General features: G+C 46.6%; 1 long non-coding RNA gene across 1 annotated transcript in view; it reads left to right on the forward strand.

The window, feature by feature from the left end:
• LOC115087972 overlaps positions 1-19,015 on the forward strand; it is a 121,871-nt gene extending 102,856 nt beyond the window's left edge. The window contains exons 4-6 of the long non-coding RNA XR_003855677.1: positions 7,444-7,620; positions 14,425-14,507; positions 18,746-19,015. This is a non-coding gene — a long non-coding RNA (uncharacterized LOC115087972). The remainder of the gene's footprint in view (positions 1-7,443; positions 7,621-14,424; positions 14,508-18,745) is intronic.
• Positions 19,016-20,345: the final 1,330 nt, after the last annotated feature.

Below are 20,345 nucleotides of genomic sequence, written 5' to 3' on the forward strand. Positions count from 1 at the left end.
AAATAATTTAGCCAGTTAAGCAGCGGATGGTAACCTGGCAGGGCCACAAAATGTGCCATTTTCTAGAATCGATCAACGGTCACCCAGATCATATTGTTTCCAGCCGAAGGGGGTAAGTCCACCACAAAGTCAGTCGCAATGTTTGTCCAAGGTTCCTCTGGTACAGGCAGAGGTTGGAGGAGACCCCAGGGACGTCTGACAGGAGGTTTTTGTCTCGCGCAGGTGGCACAGGAGGCCATGTAGGCTTGGACATCAGTCTTCATAGTAGGCCACCAATAGAAATGTTGGAGCATGGCTAATGTACGGCCTTGCCCGGGGTAGCTGACCAGACGGGAGTCATGTGCCCATTTTAGTAATTGCTTTCTCATTCCCAGCGGCACCACTGTTTTCCCAGCAGGAACGGCATGAGTGGCCGCTAACACCACCTTCTCAGGACTGATGATGTGACAAGGTTCGTCAGGTACGTCCACTGGAGAGAAGGAGTGCAAAAGGGCATCTGTCCTAACATTCTTTTCTGCAGGACGGTATTTTAGTAGGAAGTCAAAGCGGTTGAATACCAACGACCACCTCATCTGCAGTGATTAAGGCGTTGGGCATGTCGTAGATATTCCAAATTTTTATGATCTGTTTACACCGTTATTTGGTGCTGCGTGCCTTCCAACCATGGACGCCACTCTTCAAAGGCCAATTTTATAGCTAACAATTCTTTATCTCTGATTTCTTAATTCTTCTCGGTGGGAGAGAATCATCGTGAGAAGAAAGAGCAGGGATGGAGGACATTGGCATTGCTGTATTGGCTCAGTACTGCTACCACGCCGACGTCGGAGGCGTCAACCTTGATGATGAAAGGATGCTGAGGATTGGGATGACGAAGACAAGGCTTGGTTTGGAAGGCTTCTTTGAGAGTTTGGAAGGCCGCTACAGCCTCAGCAGACCATCAAGATGGATCAGCCCCTTTTCTGTCATGGCTGTGAGTGGTTCTGTTAGGGTGGAGTAGTGCTTGATGAAGGTACAGTAGTAGTTTGTGAAGCTGAGGAAATGGCATAATGCTTTTAAGTCAGTGGGTTGAGGCCACTCTTGAATGCTTTTCAGCTTTCGAGGGTCCATCTGGAAGCCTATCTTGGAAATGATGTACCCCAGAAAGGGCACTGACTCCTGTTGAAAAGCACACTTCTCGAGCTTTGCATAAAGGTGATTGTCAGTAGCCTTTGTAGTACCTTTATCACGTCTGCCTGGTGTGTCTGGAAGTCCTGAGAGAAAATCAAGATGTCATCTAAATATACCACCACGCACTGGTACAGTAAATCTTACAGAATATCATTCTGCATTGCACAGTCCAAAGGGCATGACTAAGTATTCAAAGTGTCCATCACAGGTGTTAAAAGCTGTTTTCCATTCATCCCCATGATGGATTCAGACAAAATTGTAGGCCCCTTTTAAGTCTAGCTTAGTAAACACCTTTGCCCCCTCGGGTCTGTTGAACAGCTTGGTTATCAACGGTAGAGGGTAGCGATCCTTGATGGTGATTTCATTGAGACCTCTGTAATCGATACAAGGGCGAAGGGATCCATCTTTTTTCCTAACAAAAAAGAACCCCGCACCCGCCGGGGACTTAGAAGGTCTAATGAACTCTTTTGCAGGTTTTCTTGGATATAGGCCAACATGGCTTCGGTGTCTGTTATTGAGAGGGGGTATACCCTTCTCTTGAGAGGCTCCGAGTTAGGCTTGAGATTTATCACACAATCAAAGGTCCTGTGCGGAGGTAATGCATCTGCTGCTTGCTTGGAGAAGACTTCCTGAAAAGACGCATATTGCAGTGGTAGACCAGGTAGTAAGGGAGTCGTTGACATGCAGGGCAGCGCTGAAACTTTGGCTATACAACAATCGTGACAGCCAGGGTCCCACTCAGAAAGCTCCATGGTGGTCCAATTGAACTGAGGTGTGTGTTCCTGTAGCCACAATAGACCGAGTACCATGGGGTGAATGGCCTTCTCAAGGAGCAGGAAGGAGAGGTTCTCAGTGTGTAAGGCCCCTGTGCGAAGGCATATGGGTTGCATGGTAAGTGAGACCTCCCCTGGAAGTGGTTCTCCATGTATAAAAGACAGCAGTAAGGGGGTATCAACTGGTGTAGTGGGAACTTGCAGATGGTCTGTAATTCTCTTTAGCATAAAATTTCCTCCCGCACCTGAGTCCACGAGTGTGAGTGTTGAAAATTCAAGGCCTCTAGAGATGAGAGAGACGGGGAGAGATAATGGAGGAGAAGGTGCAGTTAGACCTAGGAGAAGTCCTCCAGCAGATCCTAGGTCTGGCCTTTTCCCGGACAGATAGGGCAGGTCTGGACAGCATGGCCAGATTGGCCGCAGTACAGAGGCTTGAGCATCTGTGAAAATGTTTTTCTTTAGAGGTCAGGTGACTGTGTCCTAACTGCATAGGTTCTTCTTCTTCTTCACTGGGCGCAGAAGATTGGGCTGAAGTCGTGTGCATGGCTCGAGGGTGATTACCTCCAGTAAAGTGCTTCTTGTGACACTTTGCCCCTTGAGTCCGATCACATATCCTGCGATCAACTCTCCCAACTAAATCAATGAGAAATTTCAGGGTGTCTGGCAAGTCACGAGCCGCTAGTTCGTCTTTTATACGGGTGTTGAGGCCCTCTAAAAATATAGCACGTAGACATCCCAAGTCCTAATAGAGCTCAGATGGTAGTGTTTTGAATTCAATAACACAGTCTGGTAAAAGCTTACTTCCTTGTTGAAGGTAAAGAAGAGTAGACCCTGCAATGGTCTAATGTGCTGGATCATCAAATACTGATTTGAACAGGTTCAAGAAGTCAGTCAGATCATTTAAAACAGGATCGCTGTATTCCCAGAGAGGTGAAGCCCAGGCCAGGGCTCCTCCATCGAGTAGCGATAGGATATAGGTAGTCTTGGAAACAGCATTGGGAAAGTAGTTTCGTTGCAACGAAAAGTGTATACAGCACTGATTAATAAAACCCCTGCACATCTGGGCATCATCAAAGATGCGTGTAGGAGCTGGAAGCAGTACAGTGGTGCGAACTGCAACCACTTGAGGAGAAGAATCTTTCTCTGGAATCGTCGGCGTATTCAGTCGGGCGTTCAACTGGTTGAAGGCAGCGACTAGTGTCTCCAGAGATTTCTCTTGCTCTGCATTCCGCTGGGCCAGGCCAGGGATGGCCTGTAAGGCTGAGAGCTGAGCTGGGTTCATGGAGTTAGCAATCTGTTGTGTTTTGGACATTGAAGCTTGGGCCCTTGGTTGCTGCAAGAGATGGCACCTCCCACAGGGTGGAGCCCTGCGGGGATTTGCAGTAGGGATGTGAATCATTTTTTGACGATTTAAAACAATCGTCAGATATATTTTAAATTGTCAAAAATCGTTGAGTCGCGATACAATAGAAATTCCCCCGATTCATCGTGAAAAATCATAAATCGGGGGAGGGGGGAAAACCGGCACACCAAAAAAACCCCAAAACCCACCCCAACCCTATAAAATGAATCCCTTACCTTCCCCCACCCTCCCGAACCCCCCCAAAACTTTTTACGAGTACCTGGTGGTCCAGTGGGGGCGCAGGGACCGATCTCCCGCTCTCGGCCCATCGGCGCCATTTTGGCTGCCACTCAAAAATGGCGCCGACGGTCTAGGTTTTCCTGGATGTAGCGTGACATGGCCTGTGTCTCGGAGGATGAAAGGGCATATGTGTGTCCTCAGGGGGGCTCTGCGCCTGGAAGCAGGTTAATAGTGCATTTGAAGGGTCAATAGGGTGGTAGTATCTCAGCCTTTTCGTTTTGAAAAGACATCTGCGAAAGAAGCATATGGTGCCGGTAGGCCCTGAGAGCAGGTGGTCGTGGTTAAGCACTGTGCAGGAACTACTGAATTGAGGCAGGAGTCTTGGCAGGCTGATCCCCAACTAACCAGTTGTAGGGTTTTCCAGTCGAACTGGGGGCAATGTGCTTGGAGCCAGGGGAGCCCCAGCACGACGGGGTGTATGGATCGTTCAAAGACATGGAAGGAGAGTTGTTCTATATGAAGTAATCCGGTGTGAACTTGGACAGGAGAGGTGACGTGGGTAACCCGATCTGGGAGGGGTTCGCCCTGAATGGACGAGAGGACCAATGGAACCTGGGCGCAGAGGAGTGGAATTTTGAGGTGCTCCACCAAACTCTTCATGATGAAGTTACCCCTGGCTCCCGAGTCCACCAGGGCCAGGGTGTGGAATTTTTGGTCCCCTGTAGTTAGCTTGACTGGCAGAGTTAGTGGAGATATGGGTGATGCTAGGCCCAGGAAGAGTCCTTCAGATCCTAGGCCTGGGAGTTTCCCAGACACACCGAGCAAGATGCCAGGAGGTGCCCTGCGGAGCCACAGTAGAGACAAAGTCCACCTTGCATCCATCTACGGCGTTCCTGAGAGGAGAGTTTATCTCGACCCAGTTGCATGGGCTCCTCAGCTGGCGCCCTTGAAGGATCTGGTTCGGTCTTAGGAGACGGCGAACATCGAGGGCGTCTGAAGGTACTGGAAGTTTTCTTAGAGAGCTGAACTTCTCGGGAGTGTTCTTGAATGTGTCTCTCAATGTGCCAAGTCAAGTCAATGAGGGAGTTCAAGGACCTTGGTAATTCGTGGCCTGCAAGTTTATCTTTAATTCTTGAGCTGAGTCCCTCCAGGAAGATGGTCCTCAAGCAGTCGGACTCCCATCCAAGTTCCGAGGATATCTTTCGGAACTCGATCACGTATTCGGCGACAGTTCGGGAGCCCTGGCATAAGTGGAGGAGAGTTGCTTTGGAGATTACCTGGTGAGTGTGGTCGTCAAAGATGATACGGAAAAGATCCCAGAATTCTCTCAAGTTGTGTAGCACAGGGTCGTCATGCTCCCACAAGGGAGATGCCCAGTCTAGGGCCTTTCCTCCGAGAAGAGACAAGATGTATGTCGTTTTAGTAACATCTTCAGGAAAGAGGGTAGGCTGTAAGCGGAAGTGCATGTTGTAACGGTTAATGAAGCCCCTACAGGAGTGGTGTTCACCTGAGAAGCACGGAGGAACTGGTAGAGGAATTACTGGACGGACATTTTTATTTATTTATTTAACATTTTTTATATACCAAAATTCTAGCAACAATGTTGCTAATCATTTCGGTTTACATATAACATTGGAGTGACTTAACATGCGAGTCTTACATGGAACAGGAAAATGAACTTGGAGAAAATTGAATAAATACTAATAACAAATAACATTAAAACAACAACAGTAGTAATAGACATGTTATATACAGGTGATTAAAATGAATCAGTTATGAATAAGATCAGACATCAGAGGTTGCTGATACTGACGGCAAGGCAGGGTTCATGGGGCCGATGGCATCAAACTGTTGGTTCAGGTTTTCTACTGCCGAGACGAGGGAATCCAGAGTCTTTTGTTGATCTAAGGTCCGTTGGGCCATACCTGGAATGACCTGATGGGCCGAGGCCTCTGCCGGGTCCATGGACTTGGCAATCTGTAGAGAAGGCCGAGGAGATGTGGACCCTTAGCCTGAAAAGGAGTTGGTATCACCTGAGGGGACGAACTCCCCCAGAGTCCCCGTCGGGAGGCGAGGCTGAATGAAGAAAAGGGCCAGCTGGATCTTCACCACTGGAAGCCCGCGGCCCCCCCAGGTGGAGCCCGTAGGGACCCGGGCCGCTTGGACTTAGGAGGGCCCTTGAGAAGATGGAAGATTCGTTGAAGTCCGGTCCAGGATCAGAAGCCAGGGGATCACCAACTGCCAGTCCGAGGTCAGAAGCCAGAGAGTCACCAATCGCTAGTCCGAGGTCAGAAGTCAGAAAGCAGTCTGGAGCTGTGGAGAAGACAGGAACAGGGCTCGGAAAAGCAGGAACAAGAGTACCAGAGGCACAGACAGACTTACAGGAGTAAGCAGACTCATTGCCAAGTCGAGGAAGGGTTGGAGAGGAGGACCTAAATAGGCCTGGCTGGATGATGTCATCAGGGAGGAGTCCCAGGAGTTTCCTGCCATTGGCCCTTTAAATTCTCCTGAAGAGGTGCACGCCGGCACCTAGAGGAGGGCCCAGAGAGGGGCAGGACCCTGGACAGTGGCTTCTCTGCCGCATGGAGAGAAGGAAGAGCAGTCAGGCAGCGAGGGCAGCCTCCAGGCTGCTAGGTGGTGTCTGCCCCGGCAGCGGCTAGGCCGCGAAGAAGGGTGATGCCATGGCCTCCGGACCACGGGAAGATGGCGGCGGCGGTGTGGACCGCGGGCAGCCTGGGCCGCGGTATGGGTTCCTTCGGGGTCGGGCCAGCGACGGAGGTAGGTAGGAACCGTCCGTCAGTAGTTGCGGTCGGCGGACGCAACAATTGCTAATTAGAGCTGCACCTGAAGAGAAATAAATAAGTTTGTGTGCCCTTGGTGTTAAAACCCCGCTAAGAGTTACATTAGTATGAATTTAGTCCATAGGTCTTAATGAAAGCTATCAATATGTTTCAGTTTTGTTTTTTATTCTTTGATATTATGTATATTTTTATTGTATATATATATATATATATATATATATATATATATATTTATAAGATACAAAGTTAAGAAGGAAGGAGACAAGAATTTAAACTTCCCTAAGCAAGGAATTCAAGATACAAACTAGCATATAAGAGAAGGAGGTTGGAAACTATATCAGAATGTTGTATCAGGGAAGAGATGATTGGCAGGTTTCCAACCTGGGTTACCTAGATTCCCAAGTACAAAGAAGAATAGCCCTAACCCAGGGTGTGAGAACAAAGGGTAATCTCTGAGGTTCCACACTGGCCCAACTGCTAGTCTGGAATTAGAACAGCGTGAATAGACAAGTCTGGGAGCAGCAGGTAATGTCCAAGTCAGAGTATACACAAGCCAGGTCAAGAATGCTAATCACAGCTCCAGAAAAAAAAACCCTGTATAATTAATAAAAGCATTACCAACAGCATACTCGCCAAATTCAATTGTGTTTTGACAACTCTTGCCAGTTTCAAAGGCAAATCAGTTTACCTTAAAGTGACTTGTAAATGCATTTCTAAATATCAGTGAAGTCTACATGATTATTTCATTTAGAAGAGGAATATTAGAATCATAGTGGTATTCCCAGACAGCTGCAAAGACTCACCTTTCCAAAGTTAAGAGGTCTTATCTAATCACACCATTGTAAATGCATTCAGTCATTGGCAACTATCGTCCAAATGCTGCCTATAATGACACAGACCTTGGCAATCCATGGAAAATCAAATTCTAATCCCATTATATCAATGTACCTGCAAACCTTCATTCATTCATTTATTCAGTTACAACTGTCTATCCCCTGCTTCTCATGTGGTTACCTTAAACCAATAGAAGACATTTGTTCATGTTGTCCTATCATGATAAGCAACTACTATATCATATGGGTTTTATTCCAGTGCAACACATGATTTATGTTATTTAAAGATAGGAAACCTGCGATGGACAAGGAGATTGCTGAGAGAACTGAACAGCAGACAGAGCATTCAAAGATCCAGAGATGAGAGGCAAAAATTCATCATGGCTCTCCAGATGAGGAGAATGAGTAACACTGGACTTCATTTGGAAGAGCTAAGGGCATACACTCAACACAAACCCTAACAAGTACATTTTAAAAGGTGCATGCATGCACCCATAAACACGTGTATTGGGCATGTGAGCAAAAATGCACTCAATTTTATATCGTGCATGCAAGTACACGCACACCATTTAAAATATCCCTACAGCGCATACGTGTTGGAGCCTTTACACGCCTACTTACAACTGACTAGGAAGAGGGGGAGAGAGAGAGAAAGAGAGTGAGAAAGAAAACCAATCTTTCACTCTCTCTATATATCCCACTGAAAGAGGGGCACTTTCAACTCAGGTGTTGGTTTTTTTTTGGGGGGGGACCAAATGTTACAAGGATCTACAGAGTACGTACCCTAGACTGTCAGATTGTTTCTCTCTTTCTCTCTCCCTTCCTATCCCTCTCACCCCCCCCCCCCCCCCCCAGTGTCAAAATCTTCAGACTTGTGCCTCATCAAGTTATCTGCCTAACTTGGCATGCGTTGTCATGGTCAGCCTTGCAGAATTCATGGGTTATGCACATACATCTTGGCCCCAGTTTAGAATGCCCATTCCCTGCCCCTTTTCTGCCTCCTTATTTTTGATGGATGTAATTCCCGGCTTCTTAAAATTCGCGTTGCTCACGTGTGGCTCACATACACATATATGGGGCTGTTTTTGCGCGAGCAACGCTTTTAAAATCTACTTGTTAAGTCTCTAGCTAGACTGAACAAGAAAACAAGAAATACAGAGATATACACACTCGGGCGGATTTTAAAAGCCCTGCTCGCGTAAATCCGCCCGGATTTACGCGAGCAGGGCCTTGCGCGCCTATTTTCCATAGGCCGCTGGCATGCGCAGAGCCCTGGGACGTGCGTAGGTCCTGGGGTTTTTCAAAGGGGGCGTGTTGGGGGCGTGTCGGGGGCAGGACCGGATGATGTGGCGTTTTGGGGGCGGGGCATGGCATTTCGGGGGCGGGACCGGGAGCGTGGCGCCGGCCCGGGGGCATGGTCCAGGCCTCCGGACCAGCCCCCGGGTCGGAAGACGGTGCGCCAGCAGTCCGCTGGCGCGTGTAGATTTACATCTGCTTCTCGCAAGCGTAAATCTAGGGACAAAGGTAAGGGGGGGTTAGATAAGGCCGGGGGGGGGGGTGGGTTAGGGAGGGGAAGGGAGGGGAGGGAACGGAGGCAGGCTGCACGGCTCGGCGCGCGCAGGCTGCCCAAAATTGGCAGCCTTGCACGCCGATCCAGGATTTTAGAGGATATGCGCGGCTATGCGCGTATCTTATAAAATCCAGCGTACTTTTGTTTGCGCCTGCTGCGCAAACAAAAGTACGCGATCGCGCTTTTTTAAAAAATCTATCCCATTGTGAAAGGAAAAGAGAGAAAGAGGACAAAGCGACAGTGTTAAAGGACTCAGACAAACTTAAAAAAACGCCGAGAGAGAAAGGAACCTATAGAAAAGATATTCTTACCATTATCCATTGCAAGGAAATGCACCAGAACACCTGTGAAGTGGAGCATAAGAAAAGAATCATATATTCTTAAACATCTGCATATACATTATTTCAAGTGAAACAAACTTTACCACTCAGAGATAAAGATATATCTACATATACTTATCTGATCAGAGTTCCATATTAGCAGGTACCAGTACCAGACAGGGAATAAGAATCTTAGTAAGAAAAGAGATAGACAAAATGGTTTTTTAATGCTATTCACTAATCACTATTGTAAAACAGTATTTTCTGCTTGAATGTTATTTCCAAAAGTTCACAAGAATTTGAATTGCTGATTGACACTACTTTCTTGGTAAACAAAACTGTTAAATAAACTGTTTTCTTTAATTTAACGTTGAATTTATCTGAGTATTATAATTGTAAAGACCCTGCCTTCCCTCTCTACCCCTGGGAGACTGATTGGGTGGGTTTCAGTCCCCTGGTTCCTGTTATTGGAAGACCCAATGGGAAGAAGGGCTAAAGTTTCCTCTTGTAGCCCCTCTTTTGTGGATCTAGTAGCTCCCAGAATAACAACAGAAACCCTATATTCTAATAGAGACCTTAGCCACTATAAGGGGAGAGTCACTGCCCAAAAGTCACGGGGTACAGAGGCAAATTGAAAGTGGACAAGGCAATGGAACTGGATGAGGTAAATCGCAGGATACTGAGAAGGCTCAGAGATGTGCTGGCAGGTCCGCTGATGGACCTGTCCAATAGATCCCTGGAAATGGGAATGGTGTTGTGGGACTGGAGAAGAGCAGTGGTGGTCCCACTTCACAAGAGTGGTAGTAGAGAGGAGGCTGGAAACTGCAGGCCTGTTAGCCTCACCTCGGTGGTGGGAAAATTAATGGAGATACTGCTGAAGGAAAGGATAGTGAACTATCTACAATTGGGTGGATTGCTGGATCTGAGGCAGCATGGTTTCGCCAGGGGAAGGTCCTGACAGACAAATCTGATTGATTTTTTTGATTGTGAATAGAGAATGGGATCAAAGAAGAGCGCTCAATGTGACCTACTTGGATTTCAGCAAAGCTTGTTAATAAAATGAAAAGCTTGAATGTGAACGCCAAGGTGGTGGCATGGATTACAAACTGTTTGACCGATAGGAGACAGCATTTAATGGTAAACGGAACCTACTCTGAAGAGAGAGCCATGGCAAGTGGAGTGCCACAGGGATCGGTATCGGGACCAGTTCTGTTCAATATCTTTGTGAGCGACATTGCAGAAGGTAAAGTTTGTCTATTTAGAGATGATACTAAGATCTGCAACAAAGTCTCCACGCCTGGAGTAGAGGAAATGAAAAGTGATTTTAAGGAAGTGTGGCAGGACCTTTCAGCCCGTCACTATAAGCCCTTAATTCCATTCCATGAAATGTAACACCTCTTGAGCTATCCATCCCCCTTGCTCTTCTCCCACCTAGGAGAGCCAGGATTGGTTGCTCTTTGGCTTATAACTTGGTCGTTTTGTAGATTTGGTGTGGCCAGTTTCAAGTCAGTGTAGACACCAAGCAGTAAAGACGTTTTGTTTTTTATTCCCCGGTGAGGCCTCCCTGCCTAATCAGCTTTTTAGCCTTTTTGAGGGGAGTCTCCTCTGTGCACATCCTGCCAGAGGGTCTCTTGGAGTTTAGTTACTGTAAGGACTTCTTTATGCCAGAACCCCCTTCAGGACTCCCGCTCCAGGACTGAAGACCAGTGAGCCCTCCTTTCACTCCCTGAATGTGGCAAGCACCTGTGACAGGTTTGGCTGTGTGAGGAGTCTGAAGGCTAGAAGAATCCTATTTTTGGAACGGACTTTCACAGTCTGGGGTACTGATGTGCAGACATAAGGGAAAAAGCACAGGACTGCTTGTACAGCCAAGTCCATAAGAAAAGCACATAAAGCAGCACTGTCAGAATTTTCAAGAAAGCTCATCACCCAGTAAAAATGTTGCTAGCAGTACATTTTTTTATGGATTATCATAGGGCTTGGGGAAAGCTGTACAGAGCGGCAATTGCTACCCTTAAGAGAAACATGGGGGGTAACCTGCATGGAGCGGCAGATGCTACCATAAGAAGCTTGCTGGGCAGACTGGATGGACCATTTGGTCCTTTTCTGCTGTCATTACTATGTTACTATTGTAACCCTACCTAGGATCACTAACAAGCTTCACGTATTCTGAAAGCTTCTGGATGGTTCCTGCTGCTCAGGGTTCACAAAAAGTTCAGGGAGTTCTGTGTAAAGTGCAGATCTCTTGCCCTTTGCAAGCATCCTTTGTAAGGAGGGGTACTAAGAGGAATAAGATAATGCTGGCTTCAGAGTTAACAGATGGGTGAGGAAGAAAGGATGATATCAGGGGGAGGTACATTTCCTCCATGGGGAATGCGTTGGTGAGAAATTATTTAAGATGCTGTGAGTGGCATCTTAATAATATAGAAGCTTGGAGTAGTCTGGAGTATAAGGGCTCCTGAGCTTTGAGAATGCTGAAGATCCTGAAATTATTGAAGATTCCTGATAGTCATCTAGAGCAGGGATGGGCAAACTTTGGCCCACAGGCAAAATCAGGCCCATCATTGACTTTTATCCAGCCTGGTAAATATTTCAAAATTTATGTTAGATGTGGCCTGCTATGTTTGCCAAGTGACGGTGTCATCAGCAAAGGCTCATGCAGTCCCCTTTGAATGATGTACTGACTCACACGACACCGGGTCCTGGCCTTTGCTGACGATGTTGGCATCCGAAGGTGGGGAGGAGTTGAGCACACGGCCAAACACTTCTCTCTCCTTGAGGGTGGGTGGGCAGGTGAGCATCTGCACTGCGCGGCATCCTGAATAAAGATGCAATTGGCTGGACACAAAGGATGATGTTCCAACAAAATAAATCTTTTCTTAAAAGTCAACAACTTCAATAGAGATCATTTGTCAAAGTACACCCATAATGAACCCATAATGTTACAAATAATTATGCTCATAAATATACTCACTCATACAAGATCCCCTCCATTTTCAATTCTACAGGTTCACTTAGTGGTTGGCTATAGGGTTTCCCCTCACTCTCTAGGAAAATGCCTTGTGTCTGGAATCCAGTGCTTTATAGCTGTTGTCTTCTCACTGTTTGCGCTTGATGGGCACTCTCCTCCCTTGAATGCTTTGAACTCCTCAGGATAGGTGCCAGATTGGCACTCTACATGCTCTCCTCTGCTTTCCCAGAATGGTTGGCACCAGTTACACTAACTGGACTAGTTAGCATAAATGCCTCCCTTGAAAAATCATAACAGATCCTGTGTGAGTGTATGGTTTCCAGATCCCTTTCTGGCAAACCAACAAAGGCCCAAGGCTGCATACAAAAAGGAGTCAAATAAAAATGGAAAGCTTCTTGGTTGGCTTTACCCTCCTTATTCTTAAAAATAGGAACAAAACCTAGAAAGCCCTTTACTTGAGCTTTCAGCATCTGCTCTGCACATGCCATTGTTATCTGAGTGTCTTACTCTTCCGCTGACTCTCTATCTGGGAGTCACTATATTGAAAAGCAGGAATGAATCACTGTGGCACTTACCAATGAGGAACGCTTAAGCAAATGTTCAGTCTACCTACCATTGCCTCAGCATCTATTATCTCTTCTGGCTGAGGGTGTGAGAGTGAGTTGCCAATGTCAGATGCAAGTGCTAGGACATAATTTCTGGTTCGCTGAACAGGATCTTCTAAGATAACCGGTCAATCTGGCTCTACCCCCTTTCCTGTCCTGCAGTTGCTTTCCTCTATTGGCACAGCATTTCTAGCTCAGCAACTAGCTAGGCTTTTCCTGCATTTAGCAACAGCAGCAGCAGCAGCGGTGGTGCATTCTTCTTCAAGTCTACGTCTAGCTAACTTTATAGCAGCCTTTTGCTTACTAAAAGAGGCATGTGCCTGTGCAGATTTTGCTTTTGTGTGTGCCTTGGCAGCAACTGTACTGCTGAAGACAGGTTTGAGCGGACTGATTTCAGTGACCTTGAAGATCCAGGGGAGCATTTGGAAAGGCTGGAGTACTGGGACGCAGGTTTCTTTAAAACTCTCAGTCTTTTGCTGTGCTCATGTAATAATGCTTTGCACTAAATTGTCAAGTTCTAGATATGAGCCAATAGGAAGTGGAGATGGTGAGCGGTATACGTTAGTGGTGACTAACCATAAGTAAAAATGGTACAGCGCTAAAGGATCACGGATCCTTATGGTGAGTTAATCAAAAAATGAAAATGGAAAATGAAGATTTAAGGCAAACATTTCCACCTTTTATTCATGAATGCTTAGAGTGAAGGTTCAGTCCCCCCGACATGGGCTATGTTTCGCCACATGGGCTGCAGGTTAGTAAGCTGTTCTTTTATAAGGGCTGAAATCTCTCTGTAAGCCACCGGTTGTGGCTACTTGACAGCAGCTCTTTTGAAGATTCCTCCACAAGGTGCCCGTTTCCAACCTTTGGCAATCCCTTTCATCGATTCTTTGGAACATAATTGAATCTCAGTGTCCTCTGGGCCTCTGTCCCTCCCGACGCAAAGTTTCTGCCTCTGAAATAGCCACATTCAATTTTTACAGAGAATCCCCTTGCACCTTTGTGATATTGAATCCCACAAATAACTCATTGCGCACCATCTCATCCAACGGATTAGAGGCATATAGATCCTGATAGTAGGCCCAAAGCACCTCCATGATTTCTGCAGTGTCGTTAAGAAGCTGTCCTCCACCTCTCCGTATACCAGTGACATAAGTCTCCTGCCTCATCTCCTTTACCAAGTATGCCATCAATTTCCCTGCCTTGTCTCCATATTTATATAGCTGAAACTTAAAATAATTCATAGAATAAAAAGTTTTGAGATGGAGCAGGTGGTTTAGGGCAGCCCTAATTTCCGCCAAGGATTTCTTAAGTTCATTAGACAACAATACTACATGAGTCCTTTTAAATTTCTGCAATAAATAAGTGAGGCACAAAATTTCTCCATCTCTGTAATTTTCTCATAGCCACATAAGCCATGATTTCCCCATGCATCACCTCTTTCCCAGTGTCCCACAGCAATGTAAGGGAAATCCCTGGGGTGTCATTAAAGTGGCAATATTGTTTCCATTTCCTTCTCAGTAGTTCACAAAACTCAGCATCCTTAAATAAACCAGAGTTTATTGTCCACATAAAATTCTTCTCCTTCTCTTTTCCCAACCTCAGTTGGACAAATACAGGGGCATGATCAAAAATAGCGATAACCCCCTGGCTGAATTTGGGAAACAACCCCTCAGAGAGTAGAATGTAATCTATTCTAGAACAGCTTTGGTGTAGATTGGAGGGTGTAAAACTCTCCATATCTCTAACAGTCCCAGCTCACAGCATAACAAATTGATTCCCTTTCTGTTTCTCCTGTGGCCTAGGTGTCCTGGATGGTCCACAATTCTTCACACCATCTGCCACCACGTTAAAGTCACCTCCTATCAACAGTGTATAATCTATATAGGTAAGCAAAATTGTAATCACATTTGAAAATAATTCCTGAGAATATATGTTTGGAGTGTACACATTTACAATCAGATATTTCATTGCCAGGTATGTCCCAATCAAAAATAAGTATCTCCCCTCAACATCTTTTATAGTTTTTTTCCATCTCAAAGGGAAGGTCCTTGTGAGTGTCCACCCCTCATTGTCTACTAGAAAAAGAAGCAAAACAACATATACCCACTTAATCTTTTTTTAAATTTCAGACGCTCAGGATCAGACAAATGCATTTCCTGCAGACATGATATATCAAATTTTGCTCTTTTTAACACTGTATCTTTGTATGTTTGATAAGAGAATGTATTTCCAAATCATTGTAAATCACATAATTCTTATAATGTACCCCGTCATATCTCGGTTAATATACTATGTTAAAGTTCCTTTCATTTTTCCTCTTGCTCCCAGTTGCACTCATCCCTGTTTTATTGTAACTGTAACTATTTTATGTTTAACACCTAGTATTTATTTCGTTCATTGTTCCTTTTTTCACTCCACTGTTTATTGTAAACCGGCATGATGTGATTCCCTCACGAATGCCGGTATAGAAAAAACTAAAATAAATAAATAAATAAATAAATATTTCATCTACATTGAGAGTATCAATCTTAATGTCAGTCATTATGAACGCCCAGGATATGCTGAACTATCAAAACCCTTTTCAGGGCAGCAGATCTATATATTTGTAATACACCCCATATGTCCCAGCCTAGATACAAGGTCCCTCCATTAAAATGACCTTGCAGTGTATCAAAAAAAACAATAGTTTATCAGTCCCCACCACTCCACTCTTTGTCCAGTTGCGCAATCACACTTCCCTCCTGACCTAACCCTTCCCCAGACAGTCCTGGATCCCACCCCCTTCCACCATCCACCATCCTCCAAACACAAACCCATACACACTCCATCTACTCCCCACCATCCCATCATCAATCCTTGCTCCCACCTAGTTTTCCTCCAAGGGACCTCCATCCTCTAGCCGCTTTCATCCTCCTACTTTGACAGCAGCCAGAAGATGATCTCATGTGGACCCTCTCTGAACCCACCACTTCAAACAGCCGCTAGATGGCGTAGTCCTATCCTGGATAGGATTTGGTACTGGAACAATAAGTGACTGGGGGCACTCAAGCAATTAGCGCCACGCGTGGGATCCAGGACTGTCTGGGGAAGGGTTAGGTCAGGAGGGAAGTGTGATTGCGCAACTGGACAAAGAGTGGAGTGGTGGGGACTGATAAACTATTGTTTTTTATTGATACACTGCAAGGTCATTTTGATGGAGGGACCTTGTATCTAGGCTGGGACATATGGGGTGTATTACAAATATATAGATCTGCTGCCCTGAAAAGGGTTTTGATAGTTCAGCATATCCTGGGCGTTCATAATGACTGACATTAAGATTGATACTCTCAATGTAGATGGAATACATTCTCTTATCAAACATACAAAGATACAGCGGCTGCTGTCTCTGGGCTGAATCATCTTCCATCTCTAACTAACCTCAAGGCCCACCTAAGTCCTGCCGGCCCCAGCACCCAAAGGCTGAGCCCAAGGGGAACGAGGGCTGGTATAGGTGAAGCTCCAGCAGCCTCTAACTTCAGCCCACTCCACCTGCTGATGGTGGGGAACCCTAGGTCCTTGCCTGTGGGTTGCATCAATTCCACCTCAGCCCAAGGGTCCACCTCCGATGCAACAGGAAGCAGGACCAATCAAGGTGAAGTATTTTTTTTACCAGCTGTCCTTGCTGACATCTACATGGATTGCTGGTGACTTCTTTTTTAAAAAAAAGGAAAGAAAGTGCCCATTTTAGTTTTCTGGTTTGTGGGCTGTAGGTGAAGGTATTTGTGTAGCTCTGAGAGACAAAGAAAAATTAATAAAAGTGTGAGAAAAGACTGAAGGACTAAGAGAAGTTAAAAGTGTGGTGAGTTCTAGCTCTGCTGTGCTATTCTTTTTATAAAATACTATATTACTATGTTTCAAAAATCTTTTCTTGTTTTTCATTAGTATAGCACACATAGCGTGATTGCACTATAACTGGTAGAGATGTGAATCGTGTCCTCGATCGTCTTAACGATCGATTTCGGCTGGGAGGGGGAGGGAATCGTATTGTTGCCGTTTGGGTGTGTAAACTATCGTGAAAAATCGTTAAAATCGTGAGCCGGCACACTAAACCCCCCTAAAACCCACCCCGACCCTTTAAATTAAATCCCCCACCCTCTCGAACCCCCCCCCCCAAATGCTTTAAATTACCTGGGGATCCTGCGGTGGTCTAGAATGGCGGCGGTCCGGAACCCCCGCTGAACGACCTCCTGCAGTCGATCTCCTGCCGGCGCCATTTTCCGTACGAAAACGATTCGCGGCAAGAAATCGCTCCCGGAACCCCGCTGGACTCCCAGGAAAATTTTGGCCAGCTTGGGGGGGCCTCCTGACCCCCACAAGACTTGCCAAAAGTCCAGCGGGGATCCGGAACGACCTCCTGCGTCGAATCGTTTTTGTCTATGGCCGCCGCCATATTGCGGCGGCCATTTTGAAAAATGGCGCCGGCTGAAGACAACACGATTCTATTGAGGGGGCCGTTCCGGACCGCCGCCGTTCTGGACCACTGCCGGATCCCCAGGTAATTTAAAGCATTGGGGGGGGGGTTCGGGAGGGTGGGGGGATTTAATTTAAAGGGTCGGGGGTGGGTTTTAGGGGGTTTTAGTGTGCCGGTTTTCCTGCCCTCCCCCTTCCCCCGATTTACGATTTTTTAACGATAAATCGGGGGAATTGGTATTGTATCGTGGCCCTAACGATTTTTTGATGATTTAAAATATATCGGACGATATTTTAAATCGTCAAAAAACGATTCACATCCCTAATAACTGGAACTCTGAAAATGCAAACAGAAAAGTCAATCAGAGATCTCTGCATTGGGTGCAATAGTCAGTGTACTGATACAGAGATATTTAAACTGCAGAAAGTGCAGTGTGCTGACTAGAAAACACAGTAAAGCAACCAAGCTTGAATATTTGCTCCTCAGAGTCTCATCTTGATGTGGAAAAACGGATTGAAACAGTATGGGGTAGATTTTAAATACTTGCTCGATCGCGTACTTTTGTTCGCGTACCAGGCGTGAACAAAAGTACACTGGATTTTATAAGATACGCGCGTAGCCGCGCGTATCTTATAAAATCCGGGGTCGGCGCGCGCAAGGGGGTGCACATTTGTGCCACCTGCACACGCCGAGCCAGCGCGCGCTGCCTGTTCCCTCCGAGGCCGCTCCGATTTCGGAGCGGCCTCGGAGGGAACTTTCCTTCGCCCTCCCCCCACCTAACCCAGCCCCCTGGCCCTATCTAAACCCCTCCTACCTTTGTCGGCAAAATTACGCCTGCTGAAAGCAAGCGTAACTTTGCGCGCGTCGCCAGCAGCCCCGCTCTGTCCGCCGGTCCCGGGGACTGGTCTGGAGGCCTCGACCACGCCCCCGGGCCGGCGCCACACCCCCGGGCCCGCCCCCGAAGCACCGCGGCACGCCCCCGAAACGCCACGTCGTTTCGGGGACGCCCCGGACACGCCCCCTCCCGCCCCTTTTCGAAAGCCCCGGGACTTATGCGCGTCCCGGGGCTTTGCGCGCGCCGGCGGCCTTTTAAAATCCGCCCCTATGTGTAAACTGTGTGTGTGAGATCCTGCTGTGACGGGGGCTTTGTCTGTCACTAATATTTTCCCCCATGCGTTTTCCTAAGCTAGGGGTATTAGGAGGAGTTAGTGGTAGTTGCATTTCTCCCATTGCTTTATCCCCAGCTTTCGGGGGGGGGGGGGGGGGCAAGACAGATCTAGAGATTTATCATCCCTGGGAACATGCCCAGTGGGTTAGAAGGCATTGGATAAAGAAGGATCAGGAGAAAGTAGGAGAGAGGATTTGAAGAAAGGTTTTGATTTTTTTGGACTAGTCTGAAGGGGTTTCCCCCCTGGCTTGCAAAGGATGGGGGTCAGAGATCTGTTTGCCCAAGCATTTGTAAAAGCAAAGGTGACGAGAACAGAGTTTTGAAGAAAAGAGAAGCAAGAGAGTTAACTGGTGAAGATTTGGACCGTAGAGGAGTTTGGAGAGTTTGCAACCCCATTTTGATAATTTTTCTAGACTTGGGGACTATTACTTTCTGTACATTTTGGTGGATGTTGGAGTTACACTCCAGCTATCCCGCACTCACTGGTGAGGATATCTTTTCTCAGGATGAAGGTGCAAGAGCAAGAAAGGAAGTGAATAGAAGAAGAATGGACGGAAAAACCACCTGCTTTTTGGTGATTATTGGATGTATGCTGATTCATATTTTTGTGATCTTGGCTTGTATCTTCTTCCTTAAATTACAATAAAATCCGTCTTTTATTTGAATAGCAATTACAGTCTGAGTTTTTCTTTTAGATTTTCCCCACCCTAGTTTGGACTTGAATGGAAATGGATGGACCCTAGGATGTGGTTCCTGCTTGCAGTTTTGATTTTTGCTTCCCTACTTATTTTTTTACCATCTGGCAACTTCTGGAGTTATTCAACCTAGAGTTTGAAGTGATTACAGAGACTGTGATGGACCATGCCAGGGGTTCTGGAAGTGAAGCCTTCTTCCCTGCCCAGACCTAAGCCTGGACCCGTAGCATCCGTAGTTGAGGTTAAAGCACCAAAATGGGGGACTTGCTACACTGCTTTTCCATAAACTGTGTCATACCATCTGGAATAAAACAGTACTATTACCAGGCACAGGCAGGCACTTACTAGGTACTAGCAATGCAGCAGAGTGGCATTCTTCTGAACAAGAGTGTGTGTGTGTGGTTTCTGGCTAAGGCATGACTGGTCGTGGGAATTGCTGGGCGGCTTTTTCCGGAGGGATGGGGTTCATCTTTCTGATATTGGGAAGGACCTGTTTAATAATGCGTTGCAGGAAGGACTTGAACAACAAATCCGGTTTTGATTAGGGCCGCAGTGGGGGAACAAAGATAACCAGAAAGTTATTTTTGCTTGTGGCGGAAACCCGAGCCGTAAGGGGTATTTGTGTATTGCATTGTAAAGGTTATAGGAGGGGGAGGGGGAAGTCTCGTGTAGAATGGGGCTGCTACACGGGAAGGTCTATGAGCAAGGGGGGGGGGGGGGCGATGCTCAGGCCAATGCTTGGGGCTGCAGCGGGGTAAGAGAGGGGGTATGTTGACAGAGTCTTACCATTGGGGCGCGGTGGTAAGTGAAGAGGGGTGAAGAAGGAGACAAGGGGGAGGGGGGGATGGGGGCATATTATTTGGTTGTAATTGTTAACAAGTTGTGGGGCTCGGGTTAATTGATAATAAACTGCGGCCATGTTTAAATCCATACTGTGGTTATGCATATTTGTATGGGGATGGGAGCGAGCGAGCTGCTATCTTGCTTCCTGTGTTATTCACAGTTAACCAAGTTGTGTTAACTGTGGAAAACTTACTGTACCTTTATAATATTTTCATTACTTGTTTAAACTTGTGATAATAAATCTGAGTTATAGCTCAGAATTCATAAAATTTCTATCCGCTTACATTCAAGTTTTATTTTATTTGGGTTCTGCCTTCTCTCTCTTCCCCTGGGAGACTCACTGGGTGGGTCCTGGACCTCTATTCCTATTATTGGGAGACCCGGTAAGGCGAATTCCTTTTCTATCCTTTCCCCTTCTGGGCAATTAAAATTGGTGACTCCTTTGATGCCACCTGAAACCCCATCGCTGTGCCAGCGCTCTGCCACCGCAACGGGAGGGTCATGAATACACCCTGGAGAGGTGGGGGTAGAAAAATATAGATTGCTGGAGGGAGCTGGGCTTTATTT

The sequence above is a fragment of the Rhinatrema bivittatum genome, chromosome 1 (genome assembly GCF_901001135.1).
Source record: "Rhinatrema bivittatum chromosome 1, aRhiBiv1.1, whole genome shotgun sequence".
In the NCBI taxonomy this organism is placed as follows: Eukaryota; Metazoa; Chordata; class Amphibia; order Gymnophiona; family Rhinatrematidae; genus Rhinatrema; species Rhinatrema bivittatum.